The sequence below is a fragment of the Schistocerca gregaria genome, chromosome 8 (genome assembly GCF_023897955.1).
Source record: "Schistocerca gregaria isolate iqSchGreg1 chromosome 8, iqSchGreg1.2, whole genome shotgun sequence".
NCBI classification, from domain to species: Eukaryota; Metazoa; Arthropoda; class Insecta; order Orthoptera; family Acrididae; genus Schistocerca; species Schistocerca gregaria.
In genome coordinates this window covers 24400693-24421131 of record NC_064927.1, presented here as the reverse complement: position 1 = coordinate 24421131, position 20439 = coordinate 24400693, and positions in this window count along the sequence as shown.

The following is a 20439-nucleotide window of genomic DNA, read 5'->3' as shown; positions in this document are numbered from 1 at the left end:
AAGACCAGTAGTAGTTTTCGATGCACATCTGGAGGCTTTCTGTAATCTGTGGACCTTCAAAGTGTTGATGAAACTCAGTACTTGCCTCGGAATTGAATACAACAGCCACCATGCGCACTTTCCTCTATGGGAGTAATGTCTCAAACAGTCTACGCTTTGATCGTTCCCTGGAAGACCAGTAGTAGTTTCTGATGCACATCTGGAGGCATTCTGTAATCTGTGGTCTATCAGAGTGTTGATGAAACACAGATATTGCATTGGGATTGAATACAACAGTCACCATGCGCACTTTTCTCCATGTGAGTGATGTCTGAAACAGTCTAAGCTTTGATAGTTCCCTGGAAGACCAGTAGTAGTTTCCGATGCACATCTCATGGCATTCTGTAATGTGTGGACTATCAGAGTGTTGATGAAACACAGAAATTGCATCGGGATTGAATACCACAGTCACCATGCGCACTTTCCTCCATGGGAGCAATGTCTCAAACAGTCTAGGCTTTGATCGTTCCCTGGAAGACCAGTAGTAGTTTCCGATGCACATCTCATGGCATTCTGTAATCTGTGGACTATCAGAGTGTTGATGAAACACAGAAATTGCATCGGGATTGAATACAACAGTCACCATGCGCACTCTCCTCCATGGGAGTAATGTCTCAAAGACTCTACGCTTTGATCGTTCCCTTGAAGACCAGTAGTAGTTTCCGATGCACATCTCATGGCATTCTGTAATGTGTGGACTATCAGAGTGTTGATGAGACACAGAAATTGCATCGGGATTGAATACAACAGTCACCATGCGCACTTTCCTCCATGGGAGCCATGTCTCAAACAGTCTACGCTTTGATCGTTCCCTGGAAGACCAGTAGTAGTTTCTGATTCATATCTGGTAGCATTCTGTAATCTGTGGACTATCAGAGTGTTGGTGAAACACAGAAATTGCATTGGGATTGAATACAACAGTCACCATGCTCACTTTCCTGCATGGGAGTAATGTCTCAAACATTCTACGCTTTGATCGTTCCCTGGAAGACCAGTAGCAGTTTCCGATGCACATCTGGAGGCATTCTGTTATCTGTGGACTATCAGAGTGGTGATGAAACACAGAAATTACATCGGGATTGAGTACCACAGTCACCATGCGCACTTTTCTCCATGGGAGCAATGTCTCAAACAGTCTAGGCTTTGATCGTTCCCTGGAAGACCAGTTGTAGTTTCCGATGCACATCTGGAGGCATTCTGTAATCTGTGGACTATCAGAGTGTTGATGAAACACAGAAATTGCATCGATATTGAATACAACAGTCACCATGCCCACTTTCCTCCATGGGACTAATGTCTCAAACAGTCTAGGGTTTGATAGTTCCCTTGAAGACCAGTAGTAGTTTCCGATGCACGTCTGGTAACATTCTGTAACCTGTGGACTATCAGAGTGTTGATGAAACACAGAAATTGCATCAGGATTGAATACAACAGTCACCATGCGCAATTTCCTCCATGGGGGTAATGTCTGAAACAGTCTACTCTTTGATCGTTCCCTGGTAGACCAGTAGTTGTTTCCGATGCAAATCTGGTGGCATTCTGTAATCTGTGGACTATCAGAGTGTTGACGAAACACAGAAATTGTATCGGGATTGAGTACAACAGTCACCATGCGCACTTTTCTCCATGGGCTTAATGTCTGAAACAGTCTACGCTTTGATAGTTCCCTGGAAGACCAGTAGTAGTTTCCGATGCACATCTCGTGGCATTCTGTAATGTGTGGACTATCAGAGTGTTGATGAAACACAGAAATTGCATGGGGATTGAATACAACAGTCACCATGCGCTTTCATCCATGGGAGCCATGTCTCAAACTGTCTACGCTTTGATCGTTCCCTGGAAGACCAGTAGTAGTTTCCGATGCACATATGGAGGCATTCTGTAATCTGTGGACTATCAGAGTGTTGATGAAACAAAGGAATTGAATCGGGATTGAATACAACAGTCACCGTGCGCACTTTCCTCCATGGGAGTAATCCTCAAACAGTCTACACTTTAATCGTTCCGTGGAAGACCGGTAGTAGTTTTCGATGCACATCTGGAGGCTTTCTGTAATCTGTGGACCTTCAAAGTTTTGATGAAACACAGTAATTGCCTCGGAATTGAATACAACAGCCACCATGCGCATTTTCCTCCATGGGAGTAATGTCTCAAACAGTCTACGATTGGATCGTTCCCTGGAAGACCAGTAGTAGTTTCCGATGCACATCTGGAGGCTTTCTGTAATCTGTGGACTATCAGAGTGTTGATGAAACACAGAAATTGCGTCGGGATTGAATACAACAGTCACCAGACTCACTTTCCTCCATGGGAGTAATGTCTCAAACAGTCTACGCTTTGATCGTTCCCAGGAAGACGAGTAGTAGTTTCTGATGCCCGTCTGGAGGCCTTCTGTAATCTGTGGACTATCAGAGTGTTGACGAAACACGGAAATTGCATCGGGATTGAATACAACAGTCGCCATCCGCACTTTCCTCCATGGGAGTAATGTCTGAAACAGTCTACTCTTTGATCGTTCCCTGGTAGACCAGTAGTTGTTTCCGATGCAAATCTGGTGGCATTCTGTATTCTGTGGACTATCAGAGTGTTGACCAAACACAGAAATTGCATCGGGATTGAATACAACAGTCACCATGCGCACTTTTCTCCATGGGAGTAATGTCTGAAACAGTCTACGCTTTGATAGTTCCCTGGAAGACCAGTAGTAGTTTCCGATGCACATCTCGTGGCATTCTGTAATGTGTGGACTATCAGAGTGTTGATGAAACACAGAAATTGCATGGGGATTGAATACAACAGTCACCATGCGCACTTTCCTCCACGGGAGTTATGTCTCAAACAGTCTACGCATTGATCGTTCCCTGGATGACCAGTAGTAGTTTCCGATAGACATCTGGTGGCATTCTGTAAGCTGTGGACTATCAGAGTGTTGATGAAACACAGATATTGAATCGTGAATGAATACAACAGTCATCATGCACACTTTCCTCCAGGGGAGTAATGTCTCAAACAGTCTACGCTTTGATCGTTCCCTGGAAGACCAGAAATAGTTTCCGATGCACATCTGGTGGCATTCTGTAATCTGTGGACTATCAGAGTGTTGATGAAACACAGAAATTGCATCGGGATTGAATACAACAATCGCCATGCTCACTTTTCTCCATGGGAGCCATGTCTCAAACAGTCTACGCTTTGATCGTTCGCTGGAAGACCAGTAGTAGTTTCCGATGCACATATGGAGGCATTCTGTAATCTGTGGACTATCAGAGTGTTGATGAAATACTGAAATTGCACCGGGATTGAATACAACAGTCACCATGCGCACTTTCCTCCATGGGAGCCATGTCTCAAACAGTCTACGCTTTGATCGTTCCCTGGAAGACCAGTTGTAGTTTCCGATGCACATCTCGTGGCATTTTGTAATCTGTGGACTATCAGAGTGTTGATGAAACACAGGAATTGAATCTAGATTGAATACAACAGTCACCATGCCCACTTTCCTCCACTGGAGGTATATCTCAAACAGTCTACGCTTTGATCGTTCCCTGGAAGACCAGTAGTAGTTTCCGATTCACATCTGGTAGCATTCTGTAATCTGTGGACTATCAGAGTGTCGATGAAACACAGAAATTGCGTCGGGATTGAATGCAACAGTCACCATGCGCACTTTCCTCTATGGCAGTAATGTCTCAAACTGTCTACGCTTTGATCGTTCCCTGGAAGACCTGTAGTAGTTTCCGATGCACATCTGGTGGCATTCTGTAATCTGTGGACTATCAGAGTGTGGGTGAAACACAGAAATTGCATCGGGATTGAATATTAATGTCACCATGCACACTTTTCTCCAAAAAAGTAATGTCTAAAACAGTCTACGCTTTGATCGTTCCCTTGAAGACCAGTAGCAGTTTCCGATGCACATCTGGAGGCATTCTGTTATCTGTGGACTATCAGAGTGGTGATGAAACACAGAAATTGCATCGGGATTGAGTACCACAGTCACCATGCGCACTTTTCTCCATGGGAGCAATGTCTCAAACAGTCTAGGCTTTGATCGTTCCCTGGAAGACCAGTTGTAGTTTCCGATGCACATCTGGAGGCATTCTGTAATCTGTGGACTATCAGAGTGTTGATGAAACACAGAAATTGCATCGGGATTGAATACAACAGTCACCATGCCCACTTTCCTCCATGGGACTAATGTCTCAAACAGTCTAGGGTTTGATAGTTCCTTTGAAGACCAGTAGTAGTTTCCGATGCACGTCTGGTAACATTCTGTAACCTGTGGACTATCAGAGTGTTGATGAAACACAGAAATTGCATCAGGATTGAATACAACAGTCACCATGCGCAATTTCCTCCGTGGGGGTAATGTCTGAAACAGTCTACTCTTTGATCGTTCCCTGGTAGACCAGTAGTTGTTTCCGATGCAAATCTGGTGGCATTCTGTAATCTGTGGACTATCAGAGTGTTGACGAAACACAGAAATTGCATCGGGATTGAATACAACAGTCACCATGCGCACTTTCATCCATGGGAGCCATGTCTCAAACTGTCTACGCTTTGATCGTTCCCTGGAAGACCAGTAGTAGTTTCCGATGCACATATGGAGGCATTCTGTAATCTGTGGACTATCAGAGTGTTGATGAAACAAAGGAATTGAATCGGGATTGAATACAACAGTCACCGTGGGCACTTTCCTCCATGGGAGTAATCCTCAAACAGTCTACACTTTAATCGTTCCGTGGAAGACCGGTAGTAGTTTTCGATGCACATCTGGAGGCTTTCTGTAATCTGTGGACCTTCAAAGTTTTGATGAAACACAGTAATTGCCTCGGAATTGAATACAACAGCCACCATGCGCACTTTCCTCCATGGGAGTAATGTCTCAAACAGTCTACGATTTGATCGTTCCCTGGAAGACCAGTAGTAGTTTCCGATGCACATCTGGAGGCTTTCTGTAATCTGTGGACTATCAGAGTGTTGATGAAACACAGAAATTGCGTCGGGATTGAATACAACAGTCACCAGACTCACTTTCCTCCATGGGAGTAATGTCTCAAACAGTCTACGCTTTGATCGTTCCCAGGAAGACGAGTAGTAGTTTCTGATGCCCGTCTGGAGGCCTTCTGTAATCTGTGGACTATCAGAGTGTTGACGAAACACGGAAATTGCATCGGGATTGAATACAACAGTCGCCATCCGCACTTTCCTCCATGGGAGTAATGTCTGAAACAGTCTACTCTTTGATCGTTCCCTGGTAGACCAGTAGTTGTTTCCGATGCAAATCTGGTGGCATTCTGTATTCTGTGGACTATCAGAGTGTTGATGAAACACAGAAATTGCATCGGGATTGAATACAACAGTCACCATGCGCACTTTTCTCCATGGGAGTAATGTCTGAAACAGTCTACGCTTTGATAGTTCCCTGGAAGACCAGTAGTAGTTTCCGATGCACATCTCGTGGCATTCTGTAATGTGTGGACTATCAGAGTGTTGATGAAGCACAGAAATTGCATGGGGATTGAATACAACAGTCACCATGCGCACTTTCCTCCACGGGAGTTATGTCTCAAACAGTCTACGCATTGATCGTTCCCTGGATGACCAGTAGTAGTTTCCGATAGACATCTGGTGGCATTCTGTAAGCTGTGGACTATCAGAGTGTTGATGAAACACAGAAATTGAATCGTGAATGAATACAACAGTCATCATGCACACTTTCCTCCAGGGGAGTAATGTCTCAAACAGTCTACGCTTTGATCGTTCCCTGGAAGACCAGAAGTAGTTTCCGATGCACATCTGGTGGCATTCTGTAATCTGTGGACTATCAGAGTGTTGATGAAACACAGGAATTGCATCGGGATTGAATACAACAATCGCCATGCCCACTTTTCTCCATGGGAGCCATGTCTCAAACAGTCTACGCTTTGATCGTTCGCTGGAAGACCAGTAGTAGTTTCCGATGCACATATGGATTCATTCTGTAATCTGTGGACTATCAGAGTGTTGATGAAATACTGAAATTGCACCGGGATTGAATACAACAGTCACCATGCGCACTTTCCTCCATGGGAGCCATGTCTCAAACAGTCAACGCTTTGATCGTTCCCTGGAAGACCAGTTGTAGTTTCCGATGCACATCTCGTGGCATTCTGTAATCTGTGGACTATCAGAGTGTTGATGAAACACAGGAATTGAATCTAGATTGAATACAACAGTCACCATGCCCACTTTCCTCCACTGGAGGTATATCTCAAACAGTCTACGCTTTGATCGTTCCCTGGAAGACCAGTAGTAGTTTCCGATTCACATCTGGTAGCATTCTGTAATCTGTGGACTATCAGAGTGTCGATGAAACACAGAAATTGCGTCGGGATTGAATGCAACAGTCACCATGCGCACTTTCCTCTATGGGAGCCATGTCTCAAACAGTCTACGCTTTGATCGTTCCCTGGAAGACCAGTTGTAGTTTCCGATGCACATCTCGTGGCATTCTGTAATCTGTGGACTATCAGAGTGTTGACGAAACACAGAAATTGCATCGGGATTGAATACAACAGTCACCATGCGCACTTTTCTCCATGGGAGTAATGTCTGAAACAGTCTACGCTTTGATAGTTCCCTGGAAGACCAGTAGTAGTTTCCGATGCACATCTGGTGGCATTCTGTAATCTGTGGACTATCAGTGTGTGGGTGAAACACAGAAATTGCATCGGGATTGAATATTAATGTCACCATGCACACTTTTCTCCATAAAAGTAATGTCTAAAACAGTCTACGCTTTGATCGTTCCCTTGAAGACCAGTAGTAGTTTCAGATGCACATCTGGAGGCATTCTGTAATGTGTGGACTATCAGACTGTTGATGAGACACAGATATTGCATAGGGATTCAGTACAACAGTCACCATGCGCACTTTCAACCATTTAAGTAATGTCTCTAATAGCCTACGATTTGATCGTTCCCTGGTAGACCAGTAGCAGTTTCTGATGCACATCTGTATGCATTCTGTAATCTGTGGACTATCAGAGAGTTGATGAAACACAGAAATTGCATCGGGATTGAATACAACAGTCTCCATGACCAGTTTCCTCCATGGAAGTAATGTCTCAAACAGTCTACGCTTTGATCGTTCCCTGGAAGACCAGTAGTAGTTACCGATGCACATCTGGAGGCATTCTGTGATCTGTGGACTATCAGAGTGTAGGTGAAACACAGAAATTGCATCGGGATTGAATACAACAGTCACCATGCTCACTTTCCTCCATGGGAGTAATGTCTCAAACAGTCTACGCTTTGATCGTTCCCTTGAAGACCAGTAGTAGTTTCCGATGCACATCTGGAGGCATTCTGTAATCTGTGGACTATCAGACTGTTGATGAGACACAGAAATTGCATCGGGATTGAATACAACAGTCACCATGCGCACTTTCCTCCATGGGAGTAATATCTCAAACAGTCCACGATTTGATCGTTCCCTGGAAGACCAGTAGTAGTTTCCAATGCACATATGGAGGCATTCTGTAATCTGTGGACTATCAGAGTGTTGATGAAACACTGAAATTGGATCGGGATTGAATACAACAGTCACCATGCGCACTTTCCTCCATGGGAGTAATGTCTCAAACAGTCTACGATTTGATCGTTCCCTGGAAGACCAGTAGTAGTTTCCGATGCACATCTGGAGGCTTTCTGTAATCTGTGGACTATCAGAGTGTTGATGAAACACAGAAATTGCGTCGGGATTGAATACAACAGTCACCATGCTCACTTTCCTCCATGGGAGTAATGTCTCAAACAGTCTACGCTTTGATCGTTCCCAGGAAGACGAGTAGTAGTTTCTGATGCCCGTCTGGAGGCATTCTGTAATCTGTGGACTATCAGAGTGTTGACGAAACACGGAAATTGCATCGGGATTGAATACAACAGTCGCCATCCGCACTTTCCCCCATGGGAGTAATGTCTGAAACAGTCTACTCTTTGATCGTTCCCTGGTAGACCGGTAGTTGTTTCCGATGCACATCTGGTGGCATTCTGTAATCTGTGGACTATCAGAGTGTTGATGAAACACAGAAATTGCATCAGGATTGAATACAACAATCACCTTGCGCAATTTCCTCCATGGGGGTAATCCTCAAACAGTCTACGCTTTAATCGTTCCGTGAAAGACCAGTAGTAGTTTTCGATGCACATCTGGAGGCTTTCTGTAATCTGTGGACCTTCAAAGTTTTGATGAAACACAGCAATTGCCTCTGAATTGAATACAACAGCCACCATGCGCACTTTCCTACATGGGAGTAATGTCTCAAACAGTCTACGCTTTGATCGTTTCCTGGAAGACCAGTAGTAATATCCGATGCACATCTGGAGGCATTCTGTAATCTGTGGACTATCAGACTGTTGATGAGACACAGAAATTGCATCGGGATTGAATACAACTATCACCTTGCGCACTTTCCTCCATGGGAGTAATCCTCAAACAGTCTACGATTTAATCGTTCCGTGGAAGACCGGTAGTAGTCTTCGATGCACATGTGGAGGCTTTCTGTAATCTGTGGACCTTCAAAGTTTTGATGAAACACAGTAATTGCCTCGGATTTTAATACAACAGCCACCATGCGCACTTTCCTCCATGGGAGTAATGTCTGAAACAGTCTACTCTTTGATCGTTCCCTGGTAGACCAGTAGTTGTTTCCGATGCACATCTGGTGGCATTCTGTAATCTGTGGACTATCAGAGTGTTGATGAAACACAGAAATTGCATCGGGATTGAATACAACAGTCACCATGCGCACTTTCCTCCATTGGAGCCATGTCTCAAACAGTCTACGCTTTGATCGTTCCCTGGAAGACCAGTGGTAGTTTCTGATGCACATCTGGAGGCATTCTGTAATCTGTGGACTATCAGAGTGTTGATGAAACACAGAAATTGCATCGGGATTGAGTACCACAGTCACCATGCGCACTTTCCTCCATGGGAGCAATGTCTCAAACAGTCTAGGCTTTGATCGTTCCCTGGAAGACCAGTAGTAGTTTACGATGCACGTCTGGTGGCATTCTGTAACCTGTGGACTATCAGCGTGTTGATGAAACACAGAAATTGCATCGGGATTGAATACAACAGTCACCATGCGCACTTTCCTCCATGGGAGTAATCCTCAAACAGTCTACGCTTTAATCGTTCCGTGGAAGACCAGTAGTAGTTTTCGATGCACATATGGAGGCATTCTGTAATCTGTGGACCTTCAAAGTGTTGATGAAACTCAGTACTTGCCTCGGAATTGAATACAACAGCCACCATGCGCACTTTCCTCTATGGGAGTAATGTTTCAAACTGTCTACGCTTTGATCGTTCCCTGGAAGACCAGTAGTAGTTTCTGATGCACATCTGGAGGCATTCTGTAATCTGTGGACTATCAGAGTGTTGATGAACACGGAAATTGCATCGGGATTGAATACAACAGTTACCATCCGCACTTTCCTCCATGGGAGTAATGTCTGAAACAGTCTACTCTTTGATCGTTCCAAGGTAGACCAGTAGTAGTTTCCTATGCACATCTGGTGGCATTCTGTAACCTGTGGACTATCAGAGTGTTGATGAAACACAGAAATTGCATTGGGATTGAATACAACAGTCACCATGCGCACTTTTCTCCATGTGAGTGATGTCTGAAACAGTCTAAGCTTTGATAGTTCCCTGGAAGACCAGTAGTAGTTTCCGATGCACATCTCATGGCATTCTGTAATGTGTGGACTATCAGAGTGTTGATGAAACACAGAAATTGCATCGGGATTGAATACCACAGTCACCATGCGCACTTTCCTCCATGGGAGCAATGTCTCAAACAGTCTAGGTTTTGATCGTTCCCTGGAAGACCAGTAGTAGTTTCCGATGCACATCTCATGGCATTCTGTAATGTGTGGACTATCAGAGTGTTGACGAAAGACAGAAATTGCATCGGGATTGAATACAACAGTCACCATGCGCACTTTCCTCCATGGGAGTAATGTCACAAACAGTCTACGATTTGAAGGTTCCCTGGAATACCAGTAGTAGTTTCCGATGCACATCAGGAGGCATTCTGTAATCTGTGGACTATCAGAGTGTTGATGAAACACAGAAATTGCATCGGGATTGAATACAACAGTCACCATGCGCACTCTCCTCCATGGGAGCCATGTCTCAAACAGTCTACGCTTTGATCGTTCCCTGGAAGACCAGTAGTAGTTTCCGATGCACATCTGGAGGCATTCTGTAATCTGTGGACTATCAGAGTGTTGATGAAACACAGGAATTGAATCTAGATTGAATACAACAGTCACCATGCGCACTTTCCTCCACTGGAGGTATATCTCAAACAGTCTACGCTTTGATCGTTCCCTGGAAGACCAGTAGTAGTTTCCGATTCATATCTGGTAGCATTCTGAAATCTGTGGACTATCAGAGTGTTGATGAAACACAGAAATTGCATTGGGATTGAATACAACAGTCACCATGCTCACTTTCCCCCATGGGAGTAATGTCTCAAACTTTCTACGATTTGATCGTTCCCTGGAAGACCAGTAGCAGATTCCGATGCACATCTGGAGGCATTCTGTTATCTGTGGACTATCAGAGTGGTGATGAAACACAGAAATTGCATCGGGATTGAGTACCACAGTCACCATGCGCACTTTTCTCCATGGGAGCAATGTCTCAAACAGTCTAGGCTTTGATCGTTCCCTGGAAGACCAGTTGTAGTTTCCGATGCACATCTGGAGGCATTCTGTAATCTGTGGACTATCAGAGTGTTGATGAAACACAGAAATTGCATCGGGATTGAATACAACAGTCACCATGCCCACTTTCCTCCATGGGACTAATGTCTCAAACAGTCTAGGGTTTGATAGTTCCCTTGAAGACCAGTAGTAGTTTCCGATGCACGTCTGGTAACATTCTGTAACCTGTGGACTATCAGAGTGTTGATGAAACACAGAAATTGCATCAGGATTGAATACAACAGTCACCATGCGCAATTTCCTCCATGGGGGTAATGTCTGAAACAGTCTACTCTTTGATCGTTCCCTGGTAGACCAGTAGTTGTTTCCGATGCAAATCAGGTGGCATTCTGTAATCTGTGGACTATCAGAGTGTTGACGAAACACAGAAATTGCATCGGGATTGAATACAACAGTCACCATGCGCACGTTTCTCCATGGGAGTAATGTCTGAAACAGTCTACGCTTTGATAGTTCCCTGGAAGACCAGTAGTAGTTTCCGATGCACATCTCGTGGCATTCTGTAATGTGTGGACTATCAGAGTGTTGATGAAACACAGAAATTGCATGGGGATTGAATACAACAGTCACCATGCGCACTTTCATCCATGGGAGCCATGTCTCAAACTGTCTACGCTTTGATCGTTCCCTGGAAGACCAGTAGTAGTTTCCGATGCACATATGGAGGCATTCTGTAATCTGTGGACTATCAGAGTGTTGATGAAACAAAGGAATTGAATCGGGATTGAATACAACAGTCACCGTGCCCACTTTCCTCCATGGGAGTAATCCTCAAACAGTCTACACTTTAATCGTTCTGTGGAAGACCGGTAGTAGTTTTCGATGCACATCTGGAGGCTTTCTGTAATCTGTGGACCTTCAAAGTTTTGATGAAACACAGTAATTGCCTCGGAATTGAATACAACAGCCACCATGCGCACTTTCCTCCATGGGAGTAATGTCTCAAACAGTCTACGATTTGATCGTTCCCTGGAAGACCAGTAGTAGTTTCCGATGCACATCTGGAGGCTTTCTGTAATCTGTGGACTATCAGAGTGTTGATGAAACACAGAAATTGCGTCGGGATTGAATACAACAGTCACCAGACTCACTTTCCTCCATGGGAGTAATGTCTCAAACAGTCTACGCTTTGATCGTTCCCAGGAAGACGAGTAGTAGTTTCTGATGCCCGTCTGGAGGCCTTCTGTAATCTGCGGACTATCAGAGTGTTGACGAAACACGGAAATTGCATCGGGATTGAATACAACAGTCACCATGCGCACTTTTCTCCATGGGAGTAATGTCTGAAACAGTCTACGCTTTGATAGTTCCCTGGAAGACCAGTAGTAGTTTCCGATGCACATCTCGTGGCATTCTGTAATGTGTGGACTATCAGAGTGTTGATGAAACACAGAAATTGCATGGGGATTGAATACAACAGTCACCATGCGCACTTTCCTCCACGGGAGTTATGTCTCAAACAGTCTACGCCTTGATCGTTCCCTGGATGACCAGTAGTAGTTTCCGATAGACATCTGGTGGCATTCTGTAAGCTGTGGACTATCAGAGAGTTGATGAAACACAGAAATTGAATCGTGAATGGATACAACAGTCATCATGCACACTTTCCTCCAGGGGAGTAATGTCTCAAACAGTCTACGCTTTGATCGTTCCCTGGAAGACCAGAAGTAGTTTCCGATGCACATCTGGTGGCATTCTGTATTCTGTGGACTATCAGAGTGTTGACGAAACACAGAAATTGCATCGGGATTGAATACAACAGTCACCATTCGCACTTTTCTCCATGGGAGTAATGTCTGAAACAGTCTACTCTTTGATAGTTCCCTGGAAGACCAGTAGTAGTTTCCGATGCACATCTCGTGGCATTCTGTAATGTGTGGACTATCAGAGTGTTGATGAAACACAGAAATTGCATGGGGATTGAATACAACAGTCACCATGCGCACTTTCCTCCACGGGAAATATGTCTCAAACAGTCTACGCATTGATCGTTCCCTGGATGACCAGTAGTAGTTTCCGATAGACATCTGGTGGCATTCTGTAAGCTGTGGACTATCAGAGAGTTGATGAAACACAGAAATTGAATCGTGAATGGATACAACAGTCATCATGCACACTTTCCTCCAGGGGAGTAATGTCTCCAACAGTCTACGCTTTGTTCGTTCCCTGGAAGACCAGAAGTAGTTTCCGATGTACATCTGGTGGCATTCTGTAATCTGTGGACGATCAGAGTGTTGATGAAACACAGAAATTGCATCGGGATTGAATACAACAATCGCCATGCGCACTTTTCTCCATGGGAGCCATGTCTCAAACAGTCTACGCTTTGATCGTTCGCTGGAAGACCAGTAGTAGTTTCCGATGCACATATGGAGGCATTCTGTAATCTGTGGACTATCAGAGTGTTGATGAAACACAGAAATTGCATCAGGATTGAATACAACAATCACCTTGCGCAATTTCCTCCATGGGGGTAATCCTCAAACAGTCTACGCTTTAATCGTTCCGTGAAAGACCAGTAGTAGTTTTCGATGCACATCTGGAGGCTTTCTGTAATCTGTGGACCTTCAAAGTTTTGATGAAACACAGCAATTGCCTCTGAATTGAATACAACAGCCACCATGCGCACTTTCCTACATGGGAGTAAGGTCTCAAACAGTCTACGCTTTGATCGTTTCCTGGAAGACCAGTAGTAATATCCGATGCACATCTGGAGGCATTCTGTAATCTGTGGACTATCAGACTGTTGATGAGACACAGAAATTGCATCGGGATTGAATACAACTATCACCTTGCGCACTTTCCTCCATGGGAGTAATCCTCAAACAGTCTACGATTTAATCGTTCCGTGGAAGACCGGTAGTAGTCTTCGATGCACATGTGGAGGCTTTCTGTAATCTGTGGACCTTCAAAGTTTTGATGAAACACAGTAATTGCCTCGGAATTTAATACAACAGCCACCATGCGTACTTTCCTCCATGGGAGTAATGTCTGAAACAGTCTACTCTTTGATCGTTCCCTGGTAGACCAGTAGTTGTTTCCGATGCACATCTGGTGGCATTCTGTAATCTGTGGACTATCAGAGTGTTGATGAAACACAGAAATTGCATCGGGATTGAATACAACAGTCACCATGCGCACTTTCCTCCATTGGAGCCATGTCTCAAACAGTCTACGCTTTGATCGTTCCCTGGAAGACCAGTGGTAGTTTCTGATGCACATCTGGAGGCATTCTGTAATCTGTGGACTATCAGAGTGTTGATGAAACACAGAAATTGCATCGGGATTGAGTACCACAGTCACCATGCGCACTTTCCTCCATGGGAGCAATGTCTCAAACAGTCTAGGCTTTGATCGTTCCCTGGAAGACCAGTAGTAGTTTACGATGCACGTCTGGTGGCATTCTGTAACCTGTGGACTATCAGCGTGTTGATGAAACACAGAAATTGCATCGGGATTGAATACAACAGTCACCATGCGCACTTTCCTCCATGGGAGTAATCCTCAAACAGTCTACGCTTTAATCGTTCCGTGGAAGACCAGTAGTAGTTTTCGATGCACATCTGGAGGCATTCTGTAATCTGTGGACCTTCAAAGTGTTGATGAAACTCAGTACTTGCCTCGGAATTGAATACAACAGCCACCATGCGCACTTTCCTCTATGGGAGTAATGTTTCAAACTGTCTACGCTTTGATCGTTCCCTGGAAGACCAGTAGTAGTTTCTGATGCACATCTGGAGGCATTCTGTAATCTGTGGACTATCAGAGTGTTGATGAACACGGAAATTGCATCGGGATTGAATACAACAGTCACCATCCGCACTTTCCTCCATGGGAGTAATGTCTGAAACAGTCTACTCTTTGATCGTTCCAAGGTAGACCAGTAGTAGTTTCCTATGCACATCTGGTGGCATTCTGTAATCTGTGGACTATCAGAGTGTTGATGAAACACAGAAATTGCATTGGGATTGAATACAACAGTCACCATGCGCACTTTTCTCCATGTGAGTGATGTCTGAAACAGTCTAAGCTTTGATAGTTCCCTGGAAGACCAGTAGTAGTTTCCGATGCACATCTCATGGCATTCTGTAATGTGTGGACTATCAGAGTGTTGATGAAACACAGAAATTGCATCGGGATTGAATACCACAGTCACCATGCGCACTTTCCTCCATGGGAGCAATGTCTCAAACAGTCTAGGCTTTAATCGTTCCCTGGAAGACCAGTAGTAGTTTCCGATGCACATCTCATGGCATTCTGTAATGTGTGGACTATCAGAGTGTTGACGAAAGACAGAAATTGCATCGGGATTGAATACAACAGTCACCATGCGCACTTTCCTCCATGGGAGTAATGTCACAAACAGTCTACGATTTGAAGGTTCCCTGGAATACCAGTAGTAGTTTCCGATGCACATCAGGAGGCATTCTGTAATCTGTGGACTATCAGAGTGTTGATGAAACACAGAAATTGCATCGAGATTGAATACAACAGTCACCATGCGCACTCTCCTCCATGGGAGCCATGTCTCAAACAGTCTACGCTTTGATCGTTCCCTGGAAGACCAGTAGTAGTTTCCGATGCACATCTGGAGGCATTCTGTAATCTGTGGACTATCAGAGTGTTGATGAAACACAGGAATTGAATCTAGATTGAATACAACAGTCACCATGCGCACTTTCCTCCACTGGAGGTATATCTCAAACAGTCTACGCTTTGATCGTTCCCTGGAAGACCAGTAGTAGTTTCCGATTCATATCTGGTAGCATTCTGTAATCTGTGGACTATCAGAGTGTTGATGAAACACAGAAATTGCATTGGGATTGAATACAACAGTCACCATGCTCACTTTCCTCCATGGGAGTAATGTCTCAAACTTTCTACGATTTGATCGTTCCCTGGAAGACCAGTAGCAGATTCCGATGCACATCTGGAGGCATTCTGTTATCTGTGGACTATCAGAGTGGTGATGAAACACAGAAATTGCATCGGGATTGAGTACCACAGTCACCATGCGCACTTTTCTCCATGGGAGCAATGTCTCAAACAGTCTAGGCTTTGATCGTTCCCTGGAAGACCAGTTGTAGTTTCCGATGCACATCTGGAGGCATTCTGTAATCTGTGGACTATCAGAGTGTTGATGAAACACAGAAATTGCATCGGGATTGAATACAACAGTCACCATGCCCACTTTCCTCCATGGGACTAATGTCTCAAACAGTCTAGGGTTTGATCGTTCCCTTGAAGACCAGTAGTAGTTTCCGATGCACATATGGAGGCATTCTGTAATCTGTGGACTATCAGAGTGTTGATGAAACAAAGGAATTGAATCGGGATTGAATACAACAGTCACCGTGCCCACTTTCCTCCATGGGAGTAATCCTCAAACAGTCTACACTTTAATCGTTCCGTGGAAGACCGGTAGTAGTTTTCGATGCACATCTGGAGGCTTTCTGTAATCTGTGGACCTTCAAAGTTTTGATGAAACACAGTAATTGCCTCGGAATTGAATACAACAGCCACCATGCGCACTTTCCTCCATGGGAGTAATGTCTCAAACAGTCTACGATTTGATCGTTCCCTGGAAGACCAGTAGTAGTTTCCGATGCACATCTGGAGGCTTTCTGTAATCTGTGGACTATCAGAGTGTTGATGAAACACAGAAATTGCGTCGGGATTGAATACAACAGTCACCAGACTCACTTTCCTCCATGGGAGTAATGTCTCAAACAGTCTACGCTTTGATCGTTCCCAGGAAGACAAGTAGTAGTTTCTGATGCCCGTCTGGAGGCCTTCTGTAATCTGTGGACTATCAGAGTGTTGACGAAACACGGAAATTGCATCGGGATTGAATACAACAGTCACCATGCGCACTTTTCTCCATGGGAGTAATGTCTGAAACAGTCTACGCTTTGATAGTTCCCTGGAAGACCAGTAGTAGTTTCCGATGCACATCTCGTGGCATTCTGTAATGTGTGGACTATCAGAGTGTTGATGAAACACAGAAATTGCATGGGGATTGAATACAACAGTCACCATGCGCACTTTCCTCCACGGGAGTTATGTCTCAAACAGTCTACGCCTTGATCGTTCCCTGGATGACCAGTAGTAGTTTCCGATAGACATCTGGTGGCATTCTGTAAGCTGTGGACTATCAGAGAGTTGATGAAACACAGAAATTGAATCGTGAATGGATACAACAGTCATCATGCACACTTTCCTCCAGGGGAGTAATGTCTCAAACAGTCTACGCTTTGATCGTTCCCTGGAAGACCAGAAGTAGTTTCCGATGCACATCTGGTGGCATTCTGTATTCTGTGGACTATCAGAGTGTTGACGAAACACAGAAATTGCATCGGGATTGAATACAACAGTCACCATGCGCACTTTTCTCCATGGGAGCCATGTCTCAAACAGTCTACGCTTTGATCGTTCGCTGGAAGACCAGTAGTAGTTTCCGATGCACATATGGAGGCATTCTGTAATCTGTGGACTATCAGAGTGTTGATGAAACAAAGGAATTGAATCGGGATTGAATACAACAGTCACCGTGCGCACTTTCCTCCATGGGAGCCATGTCTCAAACAGTCTACGCTTTGATCGTTCGCTGGAAGACCAGTTGTAGTTTCCGATGCACATCTCGTGGCATTCTGTAATCTGTCGACTATCAGAGTGTTGATGAAACACAGGAATTGAATCTAGATTGAATACAACAGTCACCATGCCCACTTTCCTCCACTGGAGGTATATCTCAAACAGTCTTCGCTTTGATCGTTCCCTGGAAGACCAGTAGTAGTTTCCGATTCACATCTGGTAGCATTCTGTAATCTGTGGACTATCAGACTGTTGATGAGACACAGATATTGCATAGGGATTCAGTACAACAGTCACCATGCGCACTTTCAACCATTTAAGTAATGACTCTAACAGCCTACGATTTGATCGTTCCCTGGTAGACCAGTAGCAGTTTCTGATGCACATCTGTATGCATTCTGTAATCTGTGGACTATCAGAGGGTTGATGAAATACTGAAATTGCATCGGGATTGAATACAACAGTCACCATGCGCACTTTCCTCCATGGGAGTAATGTCTCAAACAGTCTACGATTTGATCGTTCCCTGGAAGACCAGTAGTAGTTTCCAATGCACAGATGGAGGCATTCTGTAATCTGTGGACTATCAGAGTGTTGATGATACACTGAAATTGCATCGGGATTGAATACAACAGTCACCATGCGCACTTTCCTCCATGGGAGCCATGTCTCAAACAGTCTACGCTTTGATCGTTCCCTGGAAGACCAGTAGTAGTTTCCGATGCACATCTGGAGGCATTCTGTAATCTGTGGACTATCAGAGTGTTGATGAAAGACAGAAATTGCATCGGGATTGAATACAACAGTCACCGTGCGCACTTTCCTCCACAGGGGTATGTCTCAAACAGTCTATGCTTTCGTCGTTCCCTGGAAGACCAGAAGTAGTTTCCGATGCACATTTGGCGGCATTCTGTAATCTGTCGAATATCAGAGTGTTGATGAAACACAGAAATTGCATCGGGATTGAATACAACAGTCACCATGCGCACTTTCCTCCATGGGAGTAATGTCACAAACAGTCTACGATTTGATCGTTCCCTGGAAGACCAGTAGTAGTTTCCGATGCACATCAGGAGCCAATCTGTAATCTGTGGACTATCAGAGTGTTGATGAAACACTGAAATTGCATCGGGATTGAATACAACAGTCACCATGCGCACTTTCCTCCATGGGAGTAATGTCTCAAAGAGTCTACGCTTTGATCGTTCCCTTGAAGACCAGTAGTAGTTTCCGATGCACATCTGGAGGCATTCTGTAATCTGTGGACTATCAGACTGTTGATGAGACACAGAAATTGCATCGGGATTGAATACAACAGTCAGCATGCGCACTATCCTCCATGGGAGTAATGTCTCAAACAGTCTACGATTTGATCGTTCCCTGGAAGACCAGTAGTAGTTTCCAATGCACATATGGAGGCATTCTGTAAAATGTGTAGTATCAGAGTGTTGATGAAACACTGAAATTGCATCGGGATTGAATACAACAGTCACCATGCGCACTTTCCTCCATGGGAGCCATGTCTCAAACAGTCTACGATTTGATCGTTCCCTGAAAGACCAGTAGTAGTTTCCGATGCACATCTGGAGGCATTCTGTAATCTGTGGACTATCAGAGTGTTGATGAAACACAGGAATTGAATCTAGATTGAATACAACAGTCACCATGCGCACTTTCCTCCACTGGAGGTATATCTCAAACAGTCTACGCTTTGATCGTTCCTTGGAAGACCAGTAGTAGTTTCCGATTCACATCTGGTAGCATTCTGTAATCTGTGGAATATCAGAGTGTTGATGAAACACAGAAATTGCATCGGGATTGGATGCAACAGTCACCATGCGCACTTTCCTCCACGGCAGTAATGTCTCAAACTGTCTACGCTTTGATCGTTCCCTGGAAGACCTGTAGTAGTTTCCGATGCACATCTGGAGGCATTCTGTAATCTGTGGACTATCAGACTGTTGATGAGACACAGAAATTGCATCGGGATTGAATACAACAGTCACCATGCGCACTTTCCTAGATGGGAGTATTGTCTCAAACAGTCTACGATTTGATCGTTCCCTGGAAGACCAGTAGTAGTTTCCGATGCATATATGGAGGCATTCTGCAATCTGTGGACTATCAGAGTGTGGATGAAACACAGAAATTGCATCGGGATTAAATACAACAGTCACAATGCGCACTTTCCTCCATGGGAGAAATGTCTCAAACTGTCTACGCTTTGATCGTTCCCTTTAAGACCAGTAGTAGTTTCCGATGCAGAAATGGAGGCATTCTGTAAACTGTGGACCATCAGGGTGTTGATGAAACAAAGGAATTGAATCAGGATTGAATACAACAGTCACCGTGCGCACTTTCCTCCATGGGAGTAATCCTCAAACAGTCTACGCTTTAATCGTTCCGTGGAAGACCAGTAGTAGTTTTCGATGCACATCTGGAGGCTTTCTGTAATCTGTGGACCTTCCAAGTTTTGATGAAACACAGTAATTGCCTCGGAATTGAATACAACAGCCACCATGCGCACTTTCCTCCATGGGAGTAATGTCTCAAACAGTCTACGATTTGATCGTTCCCTGGAAGACCAGTAGTAGTTTCTGATGCACATCTGGAGGCTTTCTGTAATCTGTGGACTATCAGAGTGTTGATGAAACACAGAAATTGCGTCGGGATAGAATACAACAGTCACCATGCTCACTTTCCTCCATGGGAATAATGTCTCAAACAGTCTACGATTTGATCGTTCCCTGGAAGACGAGTAGTAGTTTCTGATGCCCATCTGGAGGCATTCTGTAATCTGTGGACTATCAGAGTGTTGACGAAACACAGAAATTGCATCGGGATTGAATACAACAGTCTCCATGCGCACTTTTCTCCATGGGAGTAATGTCTGAAACAGTCTACGCTTTTATAGGTCCCTGGAAGACCAGTAGTAGTTTCCGATGCACATCTGGAGGCATTCTGTAATCTGTGGACTATCAGAGTGTTGATGAAAGACAGAAATTGCATCGGGATTGAATACAACAGT